The sequence below is a fragment of the Tachyglossus aculeatus genome, chromosome 1 (assembly GCF_015852505.1).
Source record: "Tachyglossus aculeatus isolate mTacAcu1 chromosome 1, mTacAcu1.pri, whole genome shotgun sequence".
In the NCBI taxonomy this organism is placed as follows: Eukaryota; Metazoa; Chordata; class Mammalia; order Monotremata; family Tachyglossidae; genus Tachyglossus; species Tachyglossus aculeatus.
In genome coordinates this window covers 37456810-37475029 of record NC_052066.1, presented here as the reverse complement: position 1 = coordinate 37475029, position 18220 = coordinate 37456810, and the positions used below count along the sequence as shown (strand labels likewise).

The window sequence follows — 18220 nt, the reverse complement described above, 5'->3', positions numbered from 1 at the left end:
TGGGGAGGTTACAACGTGATCAGTTTGTCCCACGGGGGGCTCACAGTCTTAATCCCCATTTTACAGATGAGGTAACTGAGACATAGAGAAGTTAAGTGACTTGCCTAAAGTCACAAAGCTGACAAGTAGCGGAGCCAGGATTTGAACCCCTGATCTCTAACCCCAAAGCCCATGCTCTTTCCACTGAGCCACGCTGCTTCCCGTGCCTGGTGTAGTCATAATTGTTGGTCTTTCTTTGCTTGTTCAGCCATATACACGTGTATGAGATAGCATTCACCATCAGTGATGTCATCTTCAAGAACAACTATACAATTTCAAAGTCATCAGTTGTTATGCCATCCTTTGAAATCTATTCCTCCTGGAGTTCATCCTGGACTGCCTCTGAAAAGATTTTATATATGTTAGCATGTATTCAGGCAACTTTGGAATTTAAACCTCTTTTCTATGTTATAGGCTTAAACACATTTATAGGTCAATTATGCTAATTAAATTCCAGAATAATACTAATTTTTGTGCCACCGTACGAAGAAAGAAATTCACATGTTGGTATCATTTCTCCCATCTCAGATGAAAGATCTTTTTCTGTGCCATACTTGATTAAATTAAAAAATGACCCATGATTAATTAATGATTAATTGCTAATATCTAGTATGGAAACAGCGCTCTTTCCATTAGGCAACACTGCTTCTCCATACTAGATATTAGCAAACACCCTTACCTCTTTCTATGAAACTCAAATTTTAGATTTTTCTGAAACCGAGGATAAACAAGAATTGTTTGTTTTCTAATATCATTTATGTAATGCAGCTCATTATTTTTTTCCATACACTTTCATTATTCTTGATAGGTCATTTTCACAACTCTAGCACACCCTTCAACTGAAAAATCCGTGGTAGTATCATTTTAAATGCAAGGATCTCCATCCTCCCTTTGAAACATTAGTGATGAATCACACAATTTCCAAAGCTACAGCTTGGAAAATTAACTTCTCACTGGATCCCCTTCCCAACTTTCCAACCCTGAATCCTCCTTATAGGCCATGTTCCTGTTTCAAAGTAGAATGATTACCTTAAAACTAAAAGCTTTCATGGCTTCCAACAAAATACTTAAGACCTATCTGGGAGGACAAAATTGGGAATTCCCTCCCTGTCCATATCTGACAGACCACTACTTTTCCCTTCTTCAAAGCCCAGCTAAGATCAAATCTCCTTCAAAAAGCCTTCCCTGACTACGCCCTCACTTCCCTTATTTGCCCTCCCTTCTGGTTCACCTTTAGTGCCAAGGCACTATACCCTTTAAGTGTTTTGATTTTCATCGTACTTGTAATTTAATGTCTGTCTCCCTAGTCTGTAAGCCCTTTTTGAGCAGGAATTGTGTCTTCCAACTCTGTTGAATTGTACTTTCCCAAGCACTTAGTAGTTGTTGTCTTATGTTGTCGAATCGTGCCCGGCCCATAGCGACAGCAGGGACACTGTGAGCCCACTGTTGGGTAGGGACTGTCTCTATATGTTGCCAATTTGTACTTCCCAAGCGCTTAGTACAGTGCTCTGCACATAGTAAGCACTCAATAAATATGATTAATGATGATGATGATGATGACACGTCTCCCCCAGAATGCCCCACCACCATCTGCAATCGTTCTGGTAGTGGATCCACAGACTTTTCTTGGTAAGAATACGGAAGCGGTTTACCATTGCCTCCTTCCGTGCGATAAACCTAAGTCTCCACCCTCGACTCTCTCCCATGCTCCTGCTGCCCAGCACAGGTGAGTTTTGACTTGTAGCAGATTGCCTCCACTCACTAGCCCCTGCACAAGCTAGAAATGGAATAAATATGCCTCTGCTTGACTCTCCCTCCCATAGTCGAGACTGGGAGAGTATTGGAAACTCTCCAGGTGCGACCCTGAGAGGCCACGCACTTAGTACACTTAGCAAATGCTCAATAAATACCACTGATTAATTTGTCTAACAGGTGTGGGATTGTGCTTCCAGCATCCTTCTGTCAATCAATGACATTTATTGAGCATTTATTGAAGCAGCGGCGTGGCCCAGTGGAAAGAGCACGGGCTTTGGAGTCAGAGGTCATGGGTTCAAACCCCGGCTCCGCCAACTGTCAGCTGTGTGAATTTGTGCAAGTCACTTAACTTCTCCGTGCCTCAGTTCCCTCATCTGTAAAATGGAGATTAAGACTGTGAGCTTCCTGTGGGACAACCTGATCACCTTGTAACCTCCCCAGTGCTTAGAACAGGCTTTGCACATAGTAAGCGCTTAATAAATACCATCATTATTATTATTATTTACTCTGTGCAGCGCATAGAGCACTGGCCTGGGAGTGACAAGGTCATGGGTTCTAATTATGGCTGTGTGACCCAAGGGCAAGTCACTTCACTTCTCTGGACCTCAGTTAACTCATCTGTAAACTGGGGCTTGAGACTGTGAGCTCCACGTGGGACAGGGACTGTGTCGATCCTGATTTACTTGTATCTACCCCTGGACCAAGTACAGTGCCTGGCACATAGTAAATACTTAAGAAATACCACAATTGTTATAATTATTATTTCAGTGCTTAAGATAGTACAGTAAAGTAATCATTCATTCATTCAATCATATTTATTGAGCACTTACTGTGTGCAGAGCACTGTACTAAGTGCTTGGGAAGTACAAATCAGCAGCACATGGAGACGATCCCTACCCAACAATGGGTTCACAGTCTAGAAGGGGGAGACAGACAACAAAACAAAACAGGTAGACAGGTGACAAAACAGGTAGTGTATTCTCCCAAGTACTTAGTCCAGGGCTTTGTACACAGAAAGTGCTCAAAACAGGTAGACAGATGACAAAATAAGTAGACAGTGTATTCTCCCAAGTGCTTAGTCCAGTGTTTTGCACACAGAAAGCTCTCAAAAGAGATAGACAGGTGACAAAACAGATAGTGTACTCCCCCAAGCACTTAGTCACTCATTCAATCGTATTTATTGAGCACTTACTGTGTGCAGAGGACTGTACTAAGCGCTTGGGAAGTACAAGTCGGCAACATGTAGGGATGGCCCCTATCCAACAAAGGGCTCACAGTCTAGAAGGGAGAGACACACAACAAAACAAAACATGAAGACAGGTGTCAAAAATGTCAGAGCAAATAGAATTTGTTGACGAGTATTTTCTCCTAAGTGCTTAGTCCAGTGCTCTGCATACAGAAAGCACTCAATTAATGTGGTTATTATTATCATTAATACTAGTAATAATGATAAAAAGGAAGCACACAGAAAGCGCTCACAATCCCTTCCTTTATATGTAAGTGCTAAGTGCATGGGGCTTGCGGTGAATCTTCAATATAAGGGAGTATACAGTACATCCAAACAATATCCTAAGTGAATAGTAACTTTTCATATGGTGTTTCATGTCAAAAAGAAAAGATTGCAGAGTCAGGCTTGGTGAAAAATAATTCATTTTTAATTTAACCATTCAGAGTATATTTCAAATGTCAGAAAAAAAAGTTGTATTTTACATTTCAATTCTCTATTTTCTTCTCTCTACCAAATCTGTTCCCAGGGGTATAATGGAAATAATCTGTGTGGTGGATTTAACTTAGCTAATATCCATTTTAAACAAAATTCTGATAACTGATTGGAAACCCAGGCACCACACAACTAAATGTCAAATGCAAATGTGTAGGTCTTTCTCATTGTGATCTATTTAATGAAGTACATTGGTTGGATAATTACCTGTTGCCTGGGTCAAATTGTTGCCTGGATCAACTAGCTGTTGCCTGGGATTTAGCTTTTAGCTAAATGCTTCTATTGAGTCCCAGATTCCCACAGTATTGGCATGCAAATCCTACTGATGCTCAGGGCTGTGCTAGATAATTTTCTAGATGATTAAGAACAAAAGTGTAGCTTCACCTTAATCATCTAGGTCTTGCCAAAATCTTTATAGGACAAAATTGTCTAGCTAATTTATCATAATGCAGGACTTAATATTGGAAATTGGTGAATTTTCTGGCATTTCATGTTTAAAGAGGGGATGGTTTTATTCCTGAAGGGCAAGAATTGTGTCTACTTACCCTACTACTTACCCTACTGTATCGATCAATCAGTGTTTTTATTGAGCACTTACTATGTGCACAGCACTGTACTAAGTGCTTGGGAGAGTACACCACAACAGAACTGGCCTGTTCGGCAAATAATAAGTGCTCAATAAATTGACATAAACACTCTACTCTCCTAAGTACTAAGTATAGTTATCTGCATGAAGTGAGCGCTCAGTAAATATCAGTGATTGACTGATTGATTGCAACTTTATAAACTGAAGTCATTCATCATCATCATCATCATCATCAATCGTATTTATTGAGCACTTACTATGTGCAGAGCACTGTACTAAGCGCTTGGGAAGTACAAATTGGCAACATATAGAGACAGTCCCTACCCAACATTGGGCTCACAGTCTAAAAGGGGGAGACAGAGAACAAAACCAAACATACTAACAAAATAAAACAAAACAAAATAAAATAAATAGAATAGATATGTACAAGTAAAATAAATAAATAAATAAATAGAGTAATAAATATGTACAAACATATATACATATATACAGGTGCTGTGGGGAAGGGAAGGAGGTAAGATGGGGGGATGGAGAGGGGGACGAGGGGGAGAGGAAGGAAGGGGCTCAGTCTGGTATTCATTCATTCATTCATTCAATCGCATTTATTTAGTGCTTCCTGTGTGCAGAGCACTGTACTAAGCGCTTGGGAAGTACAAGTTGGCAACATATAGAGACGGTCCCTACCCAACAATGAGCTCACAGTCTAGAAGGGGGAGACAGACAACAAAACAAAACATGTGGTCAGGTGTCAAGTAATGAGAATAAAGAAGTAAAGCTAGATGCACATCAGTGTCAAAATGAATAGAATAGTAAATATCTACAAGTAAAATAGAGTAAAAAATCTGTACAAGCATATATACAGGTGTTGTGGGGAGGGGAAGGAGGTAGGGTGAGGGGGGATGGGGAGGGGGAGAGGAAAAAGGGGGCTCAGTCTGGGAAGGCCTCCTGGAGGCCAGCTAAGCTTTCATTTGACATTGGTCAAAAAGACAATCTATAACTCCAAGGACCTGTTGTAAAATAGTTTATCTGCTAACTAAAGGCTTATCGGTGTGTGTACCTCAATACAAAGTGTGGAAGCTGACACATTTGTACAAGAGTGGTTTTTAAATGTGTTGAAATGGCTTCGGTGAAAATATGGATTTCTATCTCTCTGGGGTTTCACAATGGGGTGGTGCATTTTTCTTTACAAAATGTTTTCAGGTGAAGTCCTTCAAGACAATGTGATGAACAGTCGGTTTTTAATGGCTATGATCAATTGGCACTAGTTTAAAGTACTACATCGCCTGATCTTCCTAGCAGGGGCTGGTTCCAGCGGAGGGAGAGATGGGGTTTTCCATGGAGCTCCAGAGAAGGACAGAACTCATCTACAAGGAGAGGATTGGGGATGCAGCCTTGTCCAGTTTCTTCTGAAAACAAAGTGTGGGTGGGTGAACCTGAAGCTTACCCCCAGGGCAGAGACGGGGGCACACTCCAGTCTGGGCCATGGCAGCCATGGACAGGATTCACTTTGAGGATCTGAGCATGCATGATTTCCTCCAAAAAATAATAATGATAATGATAGTACGACTACTACTACTACTACTACTACTACTACTACTACTTTTATTATTATTATTATTATTATTTTGGTATTTGTTAAGTTCTTTGGGCAACTCACTTCACTTCTCTGTGCCTCAGTTACCTCATCTGTAAAATAGGGATTGAGACTGTGAGCCCCATGGGACAACCTGATCACCTTGTAACCTCCGCAGGGCTTAACACAGTGCTTTGCACATAGTAAGCGCTTAATAAATGCCATAATAAAGCACTATTCTAAGCTCTGAGGTAGATACAGATTAATTAGTTTGGACGCAGTGTCTGTCCCACACTGGGCTCACACTCTTAATCCCCAGTGTACAGATCTGCGCCGCTCTTCCTTTCTCCTTCATTCATCCTCTCTCCCTTTCCCACTGCACTTATACATATATCTGTACATATCCATAATTTATTCATATATCTATTTATTTGCTTCTTTATATTAATGTCTGTCCCCCCTCTAGACTGTGAGTTCGTTGTGGGAAGGAATGTGTCTGTTCTTATATTGTACTCTCCCGAGCGCTTAATACAGTGCTTTGCACATAGTAAGTGCTCAATAAATATGAGTGAATGAACGAATGAATGAATGCGGTAACTAAAAGGCAAAGAGAAGTGAAGTGACTTGCCCAAGGTCACACAGCAGACAGGTGGCGAGCTGGAATTAGAGCCCAGGCCCTTCTTACTCCAAGGTCTGGGCTCTACCTACTAGGCTGTGCTGCTTCTCAAAGAGAAGCGTGTGTGAGTGAATCTGGGCTGCCACAGCCAGAGCTCTTCCAATTCCTAATGTCCATGTCCCCACTCATCAGCTGGGAGCGGGGAAAGCAGGGAAGCACCTGCAATTCCTTACCAGCTGCTAGGCCCTCTGGCCTTGGCCCCAGAATGGGTGGAAGAGATAATAATAATACTAATAATAACAATAATAATAATTATTATTATTATATTTATTATTATTATTAAGTGCTTACTATGTGTGAAGCACTGTTCTAAGTGCTGGGGGATACAAGGTAATGAGGTTGTCCCATGTGGGGCTCACAGCCTTAATTCCCATTTTACAGCTGAGGTAGGCTCAGAGAAGTTAAGTGGCTTGCCCAAGGTCACACAGCTGACAAGTGGCAGAGCCAGGATTCGAACCCATGGCCACTGACTCCCAAGGCTGGGCTCTTTCCACGGAGCCACAAGATGAAATAATAATCATAATAATTATGATGATGGTATTTGTTAAGCACTTACGCTGCATCAAGCTCTGATCTAAAGTGCTTGGGAGGTTACAAACAAATCAGGTTGGACACAGTCCGTGTCCCACATGGGGCTCACAGTCTTAATCCCCATTTTACGGATGAGGTAACTGAGGTACAGAGAAGTGAAGTGATCTGCCCAAGGTCAAACAGCAGTCAAGTGACAGAGTTGGGATTAGAACCCAGGTCCCTCCGACTTCCAGGCCTATGCTCGAAATAAGCCATCCATTCATTTTGGTTTTTAGTTTTTAAAAAACAACACTTTAAATGAGCTACTATTCATTTTAGCTTGGCAGTGGATTGCGGAGGAGACATTTTGGGACTAGAGAGGTAGATTTGAGAGTCTTCCATGTAGACAACCATGAGAGTTGAAGCCATGAGAATGGGCAGCTTCATGCTCGTCTGTAAGCTTAACTGCTAGTGGTAGGATGGTATATATCCACTGTTGGGTAGGGACCGTCTCTATACGTTGCCAACTTGTACTTCCCAAGCACTTAGTACAGTGCTCTGCACACAGCGCTCAATAAATACGATTGAATGAATGAATGAATACGTGCAGAGCTTAGTTGGCTTGGTAGGCACATGGCAATAGCCGTAGGTTTGTGCTGAGCAGATTGGGGCTGAGACAAATTCTACTGAAATCCTCTTCAAAAGCATACTGATCCCAAAAGACATGTCCACTGCTGCTTCTGGCTGCACTTCAAATCTTAGCGAAAATAGTTGTCCTTTTTAAATTGAGGAGAGGATTTATATGCCCACTCAGAATGAATTCCCTGAATGGACAGAATGCTATAAATCTCATTTTCCAACTGTAACCATACTACCGTTTTAGATACAAAGTACTCTGTTTCTGTAGGACCTAATCATTTAAGTCTCAGGGAAAATGTGTTCGGACTGTGATGTCAGTGAATACAAAAAGACAATTTAAAAAGATAATATTAAATTTAGCTTGTCCCCCTCATGTACACATGCACACACATCCACACACAATTTGAGCCAAATGTGGTATTTTTGCTTTGTCTCTATGAATTTGAACAGCCAACACTTAACAGATTACACTAAGTAGGGTTCCTCTGCATTTCCTTGAATACTCTTCCTCAAATAATTAATAATTTATTACTGGTCTGCCCTTTATTTGAACATAAAGTATATTTTACAGGCAAAACACGTATTCTGAAATGATGATTTTCCAAGGTTTCAGAAAAATCTTGGATTTCCAATTGTTAGAGATAGCCGTATCTTATGGGTATTACTCTTGTAAATAACTTTGGAAACTTAAGAACATATTCAAGGACAATTACAAAACTTGGGTTATAAGATAGATGTATAAACATGCATAAAATGCTTTAAATGATCAGATGGATGATTCTTTACACTGCTTTCAGCTTACTATCGTATCTCACTCTATACCTATATACTATATATAGAATACATACTATATACGCTAGAGAAGCAGCGTGGCTCAGTGGAAAGAGCACGGGCTTGGGAGTCAGAGGTCATGGGTTCAAATCCCGGCTCTGCCACTTGTCAGCTGTGTGACTCTGGGCAAGTCACTTAACTTCTCTGTGTCTCAGTTACCTCATCTGTAAACTGGGGATTAAGGCTGTGAGCCCCACATGGGACAACCTGATCACCCTGTATCCCCCCAGTGCTTAGAACAGTGCTTTGCACATAGTAAGCGCTTAACAAATGCCCTTATTATTATTATTATTATTACTATTATTATTATTATTATTATATGCCAGATACTGTGCTAAGCCCTGGGGTAGATACAAGATAATCAGGTCAGTCACAGTCCTTGTCCCACAAGGGGATCACAGTCTAAGTAGGACAAAAAACAACACTTTAAATGAGCTACTATTCATTTTAGCTTGCCAATGGATTGCAGAGGAGATATTTTGGGACTAGAGAGGTAGATTTGAGAGTCTTCCAATGTAGACAACCATGAGAGTTGAAGCCATGAGAATGGACAGCTTCCCATTCCCGTTTTACAGTTGAGGGGCCTAAGGCAGAGAGAAGTTAGGGGCTTACCCAAGGTCACTCAGAAGGCAAGTGGCAGAGATGAGATGAGAACCCAGGTCCTCTGATTCTCAGACCAGTGCTCTTTCTTCTAGGCCATGCTGCTTCTTCTCATATACCTCACTTTAACAGGTCTTGCATGCTTGGACATAGTTTCAAACTGGCTTGCAATTTTAGCTATTTAGCAGAAGTGCCTATTAGATGTGTTTTCATGTTAACTGGGAATAGGGTTCTGTGATTTATTTTCCCTCTTCTGTTTCATAGTTAAGTAAAGGCTCATTAACTTTAGTGCTGCAATAATCTCTTTGGTCTCTTTCCCAGGTGTTTCTTTTTCAAACACTCACTCCATTCCATGAGTAAGGAACCTAGGGTTCAACTGCTAGAAGGCTTATTTAAATTTTAGGTAACATTCTAGGAGTGAGGGGTAAGGACAACAATCAAATGTTCTCTGAGCAATTAACTGCAGATTCTCGGTTTTCTCAAACACTCATTTGGAAAGTACAATGATAAAACGATTTTTATTTTCCCCTTTGGGGAATAGTAAGTAGGGCAGTACAAAGAACACCTGATTAATTATGTTTGGCTGTACTGAGGGAAGCTGCAATCATTGGGCACAGTGTTATCTAAGTTCTCTGGGATATCATCTAGTTTTAGTTTTACAAGAAAAAGGCAATGTTACCATAATGTTGGCTAGTGAATGAGTGTTACATTGTTACGAGGTGATTTGTGTTACACTGGAACAGGATTTTCTTCCCAAATTCATAGCCTGATAAAACATATGGAAGTACAACGGCAAAATGTGGCTGATGAAATGTGTGGCTCAGTGGAAAAGAGCACGGGCTTTGGAGTCAGAGATCATGGGTTCAAGTCCAGGCTCTGCCAATTGTCAGCTGTGTGACTTTGGGCAAGTCACTTAACTTCTCTGTGCCTCAGTTACCTCATCTGTAAAATGGGGATGAAGACTGTTAGCCCCAAGTGGGACAACCTGATCACCTTGTAACCTCCCCAGTGCTTAGAACAGTGCTTTGCACATAGTAAGCGCTTAATAAATGCCATCTTCGTCATCATCATATCATCATATGTGCATTGCCTTATTAAATAAGAAGCTGTATGGCCTAGTGGATAGAGTAAGGGCCTGGGGGTCAGAAGGCCCTGAGTTCTAATCCCAGCTCTGTCACTTGTCTGTTGTGTGACTTTGGGAACTCTCTTCACTTCTCTGTGCCTCTGTTACTTCATCTGTAAAATAGGGATTCAGACTGTGGGAAAGGGACTGTGTCAAACCCTATTTGCTTGTTTCTACCCTAATGCTTAGTACGGTGCCTGGCACACAGTAAGTGCTCAACAAATGCCACAATTATTATTCATTAGTATTAATATGGTGATTAAATTAAACTATGAGACCCATCTGGGACATGAACTCTGTCCATCCTGTTGGCTCGTATCTACCCCAGTGCTCAGTACAGTGCCTGACATATTGTAAGCATTTAACAAATACCAAAAAACTGCAAAAAAAGAAAAAAAACCCACTGACCTAAGCATTGAGAACATAATAAAAGTCAAAGATGAGGGGAGACAAACAGTCTTTTGTGGGTGCAGGAAGCAAAAGATGTTCCTCTTAAAAAAAAGATCATGGAAAAATGAATAAATGAATACTTAAGTGGTATATCTAGATCATAGATATATAGAGATATATAGATCACCACATGGTTAGGAAGGGTGGCTTTTGGGTGACATGAGCTGGGTTGGTAGAAATTAATCAGAAACTGCTTCCTTGAGGAGACAAGATTCCAGGAGGCTCCTGAGGATGGGAATGGCCATGGCCAGGTGGATTTAAAGGTATAACATGTTCCAGGAAAAGGCTAAGGCACGATTAAGGGGTCAGAGGACAATCCAGATTGAAGGACAGTAAGGAGATGTGATACTCAGAGACATAAAGAGTGAGAACAGGCAAGCAGGTAAGGAGAGTAGGAATGGGAAACAGAAGGCAAAACTAGGAAGCTTTGCTTAATGTGAATAGAAACTCTGTTGTTGTACTGCACTGTGTACAGCACAGTGCACACAATAAGTGCTCAATAGATGCCACTGATTGATGATTGAAGGGAAATGAGTAGCCATTTAAGGTTTTTGAAGTGTGGAGCTGCTGCCCTCTCCCCACACAATACAGGGCTTGAATTTTGCTTTGCTGTAGTGGGCAGGGAGAAGAAGCCATGGCAATTTCATTTAGTAAGTAGGGATAGCCGTAACTGTTGTGGTTGTCACAGTAAGGAGTTTGAAAATCTGAAAAAAATAAACTCCTCTTGTCCCACTGTTCTCCTAATCTTATCACTGAATTTATTGTTGTCCTTGTAAGAAAAATGTTTTGCCTAATGTCATCAAAGCCATTGTTGTAACAGCCTTGGGTAGGAGAAAAGTCTTATCTATCCCCAAAATAAGATTCAGCCCAGCGATATTCCTTTAAAATTCAAATGACTTCAGTTTCCAGTGCAGCTGCCTTTACAATGTCAATTAATGCATTTCAAGAACAGCTACTTAAATCAGCTGGAATGAATTTAGAAAAATCCATGTTTTGTACATTGTCAGCTTTCTGTTGGATGCTAAGAGTGAGAATGGAGGAAAACAATGTATGTTTTTATGCTCATTGTTAAAAAAAAGAAAAATATAGTTTATTCAACAGCAGTTTAAAAATAAATATTATTTTTACCAAGAAATGCAAAAAAAAAAAAAAGACAGATGTGTTTACAAATTTCAGTGTCTTCTTTTTTTTCTTATAATTGCCAAATCATGCTTGGTCCTTTCAGCTAATTGATTATATGTTTAAAGGGCCAACCTTACTAGTTGCCAAATTTTGAACCGAATAAATATCATCTATTTGCATCTTCTTTCATCCGTGGTCATATTGGACACCCACGGTCTGTTGATTACTTTCAGATACCTATGAATCCCCTACCCTTGAATTGGATACGCACCAGCTCTTTCCAATCGTTCTGACTATCCCCAGTTTTCAGAATATGCACCAAATAAATCATGGTCTTGGGGACAAAAATGCATCCCTTTAGCTTCTCTGATAGAGGGGAAGTCAAAGGGAATGAACATGGTGGGAGGTCAAACCTGGTAAAGTCACAGAACCAAAACTAGCCAAGGCATCATCTCTTCTCAGAAGGAAGCAGTGTAACTCAGAGGAAACATCAAGGGCCTAGGAGTCTGAGGATAAGGGTACTACTAATCTACCATTTGCTTGCTGTGTGACCTTGGACAAATTGCTTAATGTACCTGGTTTGCTGTTTCCTCACCTGTAAAATATAATTAAATACCTGTTTTCCCTCCTACCTAGGACTGTGAGGACTAGCAGTGTCTGATTTGATTATCTTGTATTTACCACAGTGCTGAGCAGTTAGTAAGCAGTTAATGAATATTGTCATTACGATTCTTATGATTATTATCATGGTTATTAATAGTATTCCTAAAACAGCTTTCCATGCTTGAATTTTTACTCCTCTCATTTTCTATTTAATTTGGCTTTCTTCCAGTTAGTTCCCTTTCCTCTTTCGTGTAGGGACAGAAAATCACTTGATGGTGTCCAGTTAAATCAAATACATTTACTAAAGAGTAGGCCACTGGTCCCTAACTCTCTCTCCCACTTTCTTGCAGCTGGCATATTTGAAGGAGCCAGGGAAGGGGACTATTGAACAGCATAGTGGGGCTAGTTTGTTCTTTTGTGTCCTGTTTTCCCCTGTCTCTGAAAACGTTCTTGATAGAAAAACCAGTGTGTCCTAATTTCCTCCTTTCTCCCCAGAGCTTAGTACAGTGTTCTGCATTCAGTAAGATCTCAATCAATATGATTTATTGATTCTCCATATAATTAAATTGTTTTCTTGAGCACAGGATGTAAGTTATGCATAATCTGATATATATGTGACTTTATAATAATGGTATTGAGAGCTTATTTATTAAGTCTTTAACATTAAATCACGTGTTGCTCACATACAGCTTCTGATGAGAAAATAAATGACACATTAATTAATTAGAATTTATTATGCAAATGATATATCATTTAATCGGTGGTACTTATTAAGCACTTACCTAGTGCAGATTATTGTACTGAGTTAGCACTTGGAAGAGTACAATACAATGAAGTTGGTAGAGAAGTTCCCTGCCCACAAGGACCTTAGAGTCTAGAATGGAAAATAGACATTATCAGTCATTCATATTTATGAGAACTTACTCTGTATAGAGCCATGTACTGAGTAAGCTCTTGAGACAGTACAATGTAACAGAGTTGATAGGCCACTGTACAGTCTCTACCCTCACCAACTCTAAAATCTATCTATCTCCGCACAACCTCCTCATCTGAATTCTCTCCCACACACCTCTGCCCCACAAACCTGTGTTGTTTCCCTACAGACTTCCATTCTTTTGACCACATCCAATTTTCTCAACTCATCATGCCCCATTTAGCCTCCATACCCAAAATACCTTCCCTTGATGACAAGACTGATGCTCTCCACACCACCCTCTCCACTGAACTCAACTCAGACGCTTTCTTATCACTTCATCAATTTTGTACCACTAACCCACAGCTCTGGATCACTTCTCCAATTCAGTTTCTTCACCTTGCACATGAGCTAGACAGCACTGCTGTCAGAAATCTAGATATCAAGCCATCTTTGTCTACTTCAAGTTTATTCTTGCATGCTTTAACTCTGCCTGTTAAAATTATTTCTCCAACCTTATTGACACTCATGCCTGTTGCCCTCACCAGTTGTTTCAGATGTTTAATTCCCTTCACAAACCCTCTGTCCCCCCCCCCCCCCCCACCTCCCCAATCTCTTGTCCCTAATGACCTGGCCACCGTATTTATTGAAAATATTGAAACAAGCATGATTTTCCTAAAATCTCCCCTGCCTCTCCCCAATACCCCATTCAGTTCATTCATTCAGTTGTATTTATTGAGTACTTACTGTGTGCAGAGAACTGTACTAAGTGCTTGGGAAGTACATTTAGCAACATATAGAGACGGTCCCTACTCAACAACAGGCTCACAGTCTAGAAGGGGGAGACAGACAACAAAAGAAAACATGTGGACAGATGTCAAGACATCAGAATAAATAGAAATGAAGCTAGATGCACATCATTAACAAAATAAATAGAATAGTAAATATGTACAAGTAAAATAAATAGAGTAATAAATCTGTACAAACATATATACAGGTGCTGTGGGGAGGGCAAGGAGGTAGGGTGGGTGGTGGGGAGGGGGAGAGGACAAAGGGGGCTCAATCTGGGAAGTCTTCCTGGAGGAGGTGAGCTCTCAGTAGGGCATTGAAGGGAGGAAGAGAGCTAGCATGGCGGTTGTGCGGACACCTCCCTCCTCTTGTCCCTTCTTCAACTTTCCCATCTTTCTCAGCAATATCTCACTTCTGTCCTCTTCACTCCACACTAATCACCCTCTCAATGGTGACAAATGATTTCCTTGATGAACCAACGGTCTCTACTCCATCCTAATCCTCCTTGACCTCTCAGCTCCCTTCGACACTGTTGACCATCCCCTTCTCATGGAAATATTAACTAATCTCAGCTTCTTTGACAGTCTCTTCTCATCTATCTGTCCAATCATTCTCAGTCTTTTTCCTGGCTCCTCCTCTGCCTACCAACCCCTAACTTTGGGGGTCTCCCAAGGTTCTGTTCTGGGTTCTCTTTCATTCTCCATCTACACCCACTTCCTAGCATAACACATTCGCTCACATGGCTTCAACTACCACCTCTATGCAGATGATTCCCAAAGCCACATCTGCAGCCCTGATCTCTCTCCTTCTCTAGTCTTACATTTCCTCCTGCCCTCAAGACATTTCTACTTGAATATCCTGCCTTCACCACAAATTTCATATGTTTAAAACAGAACTCCTTGTTTTCCCACCCAAACCTTTTTCTTCCCCTGATTTTGCCATCATTGTAGACAATCATCCTTCTTGCCTCAAAAGCCAGTAAGATTAGCATTATCCTTGACTCCTTTCTCATTTAACCCACATATTCAATCTATCACTAAATCCTGTCAGTTCAACCTTCAGAATATCACTCAAATCTGCCCTTTCCTCTCCATCCAAACTGATACCATATTAATCCAAGCACTTATCCTATCCCACCCTGATTTCAGAATCAGTCTCATCCTTGCTGACCTCTCTGCCTTCTGTTTCTCCCCACTCCAGTCCATACTTCATTCTGCTGCCGGATCATTTTTCTACAAAAATGTTTAGTTCATGTTTCCCCATTTCTCAAGAACTTCCAATGGTTGCCCATCCACCTCGGCATCAAACAGAAACTCTTCCTCATTGGCACTCAAACACCTTGCCCCCTTCTATCTAACTTAGCTACTCTCCTACTACAACCTAGACCAGACATTTCTCTTCTTTAATTGCCATCCTACTCACTGTACCTCAAGCTCGTCCATCTTGCAGCCAACTTCTCACCTGTGACCTGCCTCTCTCCTGGAATGCCCTCATTCTTCATTTCTGATAGGCAATTAATTCCCCCCTCCCCCACTTCAAAATTTTATTAAATCAATCATATTTATTGAGCGCTTGCTGTGTGCAGAGCAAATCTCCTCCAAGAGGCTTTCCCTGACTGTGTCCTTTTTTTCTTTTCTTCCTCTACCTTCTGTGTCACCCTGAATTGCTACCTTTATTCATTCCCACTCCCAACCCCACAGCACTCATGTACATAACACTTACTGTGTGAGGACACTGTACTAAGAACTTGGAAAGGTATAACAGAACAGAGTTGGTTGAAGTGATTTCTGCCCATAAGGAGCTTCAGTCTTCAGGTCAAGATGACATTAAAATAGAAGACTTAGGATAACAATGACTGTGGTATTTAAGTGCTTACTATGTTCCTGGCACAGTTCTAAACACTGGAGTTGATGCAAGATAATTGGGATGGACATTGTCCCTGTTCCACTTAATTCACATTTTCAAATGAGGTAACTGAGGCACAGAAAAGTTAAGTGACTTGCCCAAGGTCACACAGCAGGCAAGTGGCAGAGCCAGGATTAGAAACCAGATTCTACTGAATCCCAGGCCCATGCTCTATCCAATAGGTCATGCTACTTCCTAGGATCCTACTACAAGAACACCTTTAAAATGTATTTAATCAGGCATGTGTTTTGAAAGCTTCTGTAAACGTTCAGTTGGCAGCCAACATTTTCACGTTCTTAGCAAGTATATAGAAAGTGGTAAACATTTTTTAAAAAAATCAGGGACTCTTGAAAGAAAGAATAATTTTAAACTGGAACACAGATTCATTCAAAATGCATCCCAACGGGTTTAAAAATCCAAACCAACAACCCCAAGATCTGCTGGGGTTGCTATGGTTCTGTGGGTAGGGACCATCTTTATATGTTGCCAACTTGGACTTCCCAAGCGCTTAATACAGTGCTCTGCACACAGTAAGCGCTCAATAAATATGATTGAATGAATATCTGTAATTTATGTATTTGTATTACTTTCCCTCTCCCCCTGTAGACTCTAAGATCCTTGTGGACAGGATATGTCAGTTATGGTGTTATACTTTACTCTCCCAAACAATTAGTACAGTGCTGTGCACACAGAAAGCATTCAATAGCTACAGATTGATTGATATGACATCTTCCCTGCCCACACAGAGTTTATAGTCTAGAGGGAGCTTATAGTGTAGAATAAGTAATTAATATACTAAAAAATATGCTAAACTTTATGATTACAAATGCATTCATTATGTTGATATATTTATGTTCAGACTCGATCTTATAAAGTATCTTACTTTATAGTTCCACTCGACTCCATGTATGTTCTGTCATTTGTATGCAAGAAATTCTGAATGCTGAATGTTAATTTTGGTAATGTAAAACACTAATTGGAAGGTGCTGTATCAATGAGGATTCTTGAAAGATAAGGTATTCCTCTACTAGTAATGTCTAACTGGCCTAGAACTAATTGCTGTAATTTGAATGGATTCAAGAAAAGAATGGTTATCTTCATGGCTGGAGAAATGTATTGGAAGAGAAATCAGGGTGTACCTAACTGAATTACTGAGAATATATGGACGGCAGTAATGCAGAGATTGGGGAAAAAGTAATTAGGAAAGCATTATACTCAGGGACAAAGTATGATAATGTGCAATTCCTACTACAGCTTAATAGCAGCCATTGCAATTAGATTTGCTTTTCTGACTTCTTCTTTCAAAATTTCTGGCGTGTCTGAGTTTCCAGTTAGTAGTATTTTATGGGAAAAATAATCTCCAGGGAAACAAACTAGGCTTCTCTAGCTCTGAAAACTATGGCAGATACTGTACACCCTTGGATTGGAGGATAGCTATAGGGAAAAAGTAGAAGTGTCATTAAATGCCAGAATTGAAGGCAGGCAGATTCCAAGAATGTCACTGTGTGTAAAATAGTAGGTCAAGTAAATGAGCAGTATAATGAGGGCACTTTGACTAAGTTTCCAAAAGTAAATTAGATGAGGTCTTCACAATAATAATAATAATAATAATAATAATAATGATGATTATGACATTTGTTAAGCACTTACTATGTTCCAGGCACTGTACTAAGTGCTGGGGTGGATACAGACTAATCAGTTTGGACATAATCCCTGTCCCATACAGGGATTTACAGTCACAATCCCCATTTTACAGATGAGTTAACAGAGGCACAGATAAGTGAAATGACTTCCCCAAGGTCACACAACAGACAAGTGGAGGAAACAGGATTAGAACTCATGAACTTCTCACTCCCAGGCCCATGCTCTATTCACTACACCATGCCGCTTCTCAATACTCAGTGAACAAAATGTGCACATTTTCAACCGTGCGTGGGCTACAATAGAAATACATATGGCTTTCTGATGCCTTCTTCGTATAAAATTTTAATGAGCTTTTCATTTCCATTTGATATTGTTCATTGTGGTATAACAAACCACTCTCCCAATGGCATATGCCATTTTTCCACAGAAGTCTCCAGTTTTCCTAAAATATGAAGAGCATTAGGGATGTAGGTGGAAGGCCTTTATTACATAGCCAAATTAAAAGATGGACAGATTGTAATTTTATGACCCAGTGGGAGCACTTTTGAAAAGACTATCTCTTGAATAAGAATTTTCCTTCTTCTTATAATGTATGGCTTCCATTTAAAACTTTTAAACAACTTTACTGATATGACAAAAAGTATGTGTCAAAATTATCACCGTATTCTTGAAATGATCATTAAAATATAAGGCCACAGACCACTTTAGCAAATATTACATGAAGTGAAACAGTAATCAAAAT

The 18220-nt window shown here is 40.3% G+C and overlaps 1 non-coding gene across 1 annotated transcript; it reads right to left on the bottom strand.

The window, feature by feature from the left end:
- Nucleotides 1-1775: 1775 nt before the first annotated feature.
- Nucleotides 1776-1912, bottom strand: LOC119938035. Its single transcript, XR_005454330.1, has one exon. It is a non-coding gene; the product is annotated as a small nucleolar RNA SNORA7 (small nucleolar RNA).
- Nucleotides 1913-18220: the final 16308 nt, after the last annotated feature.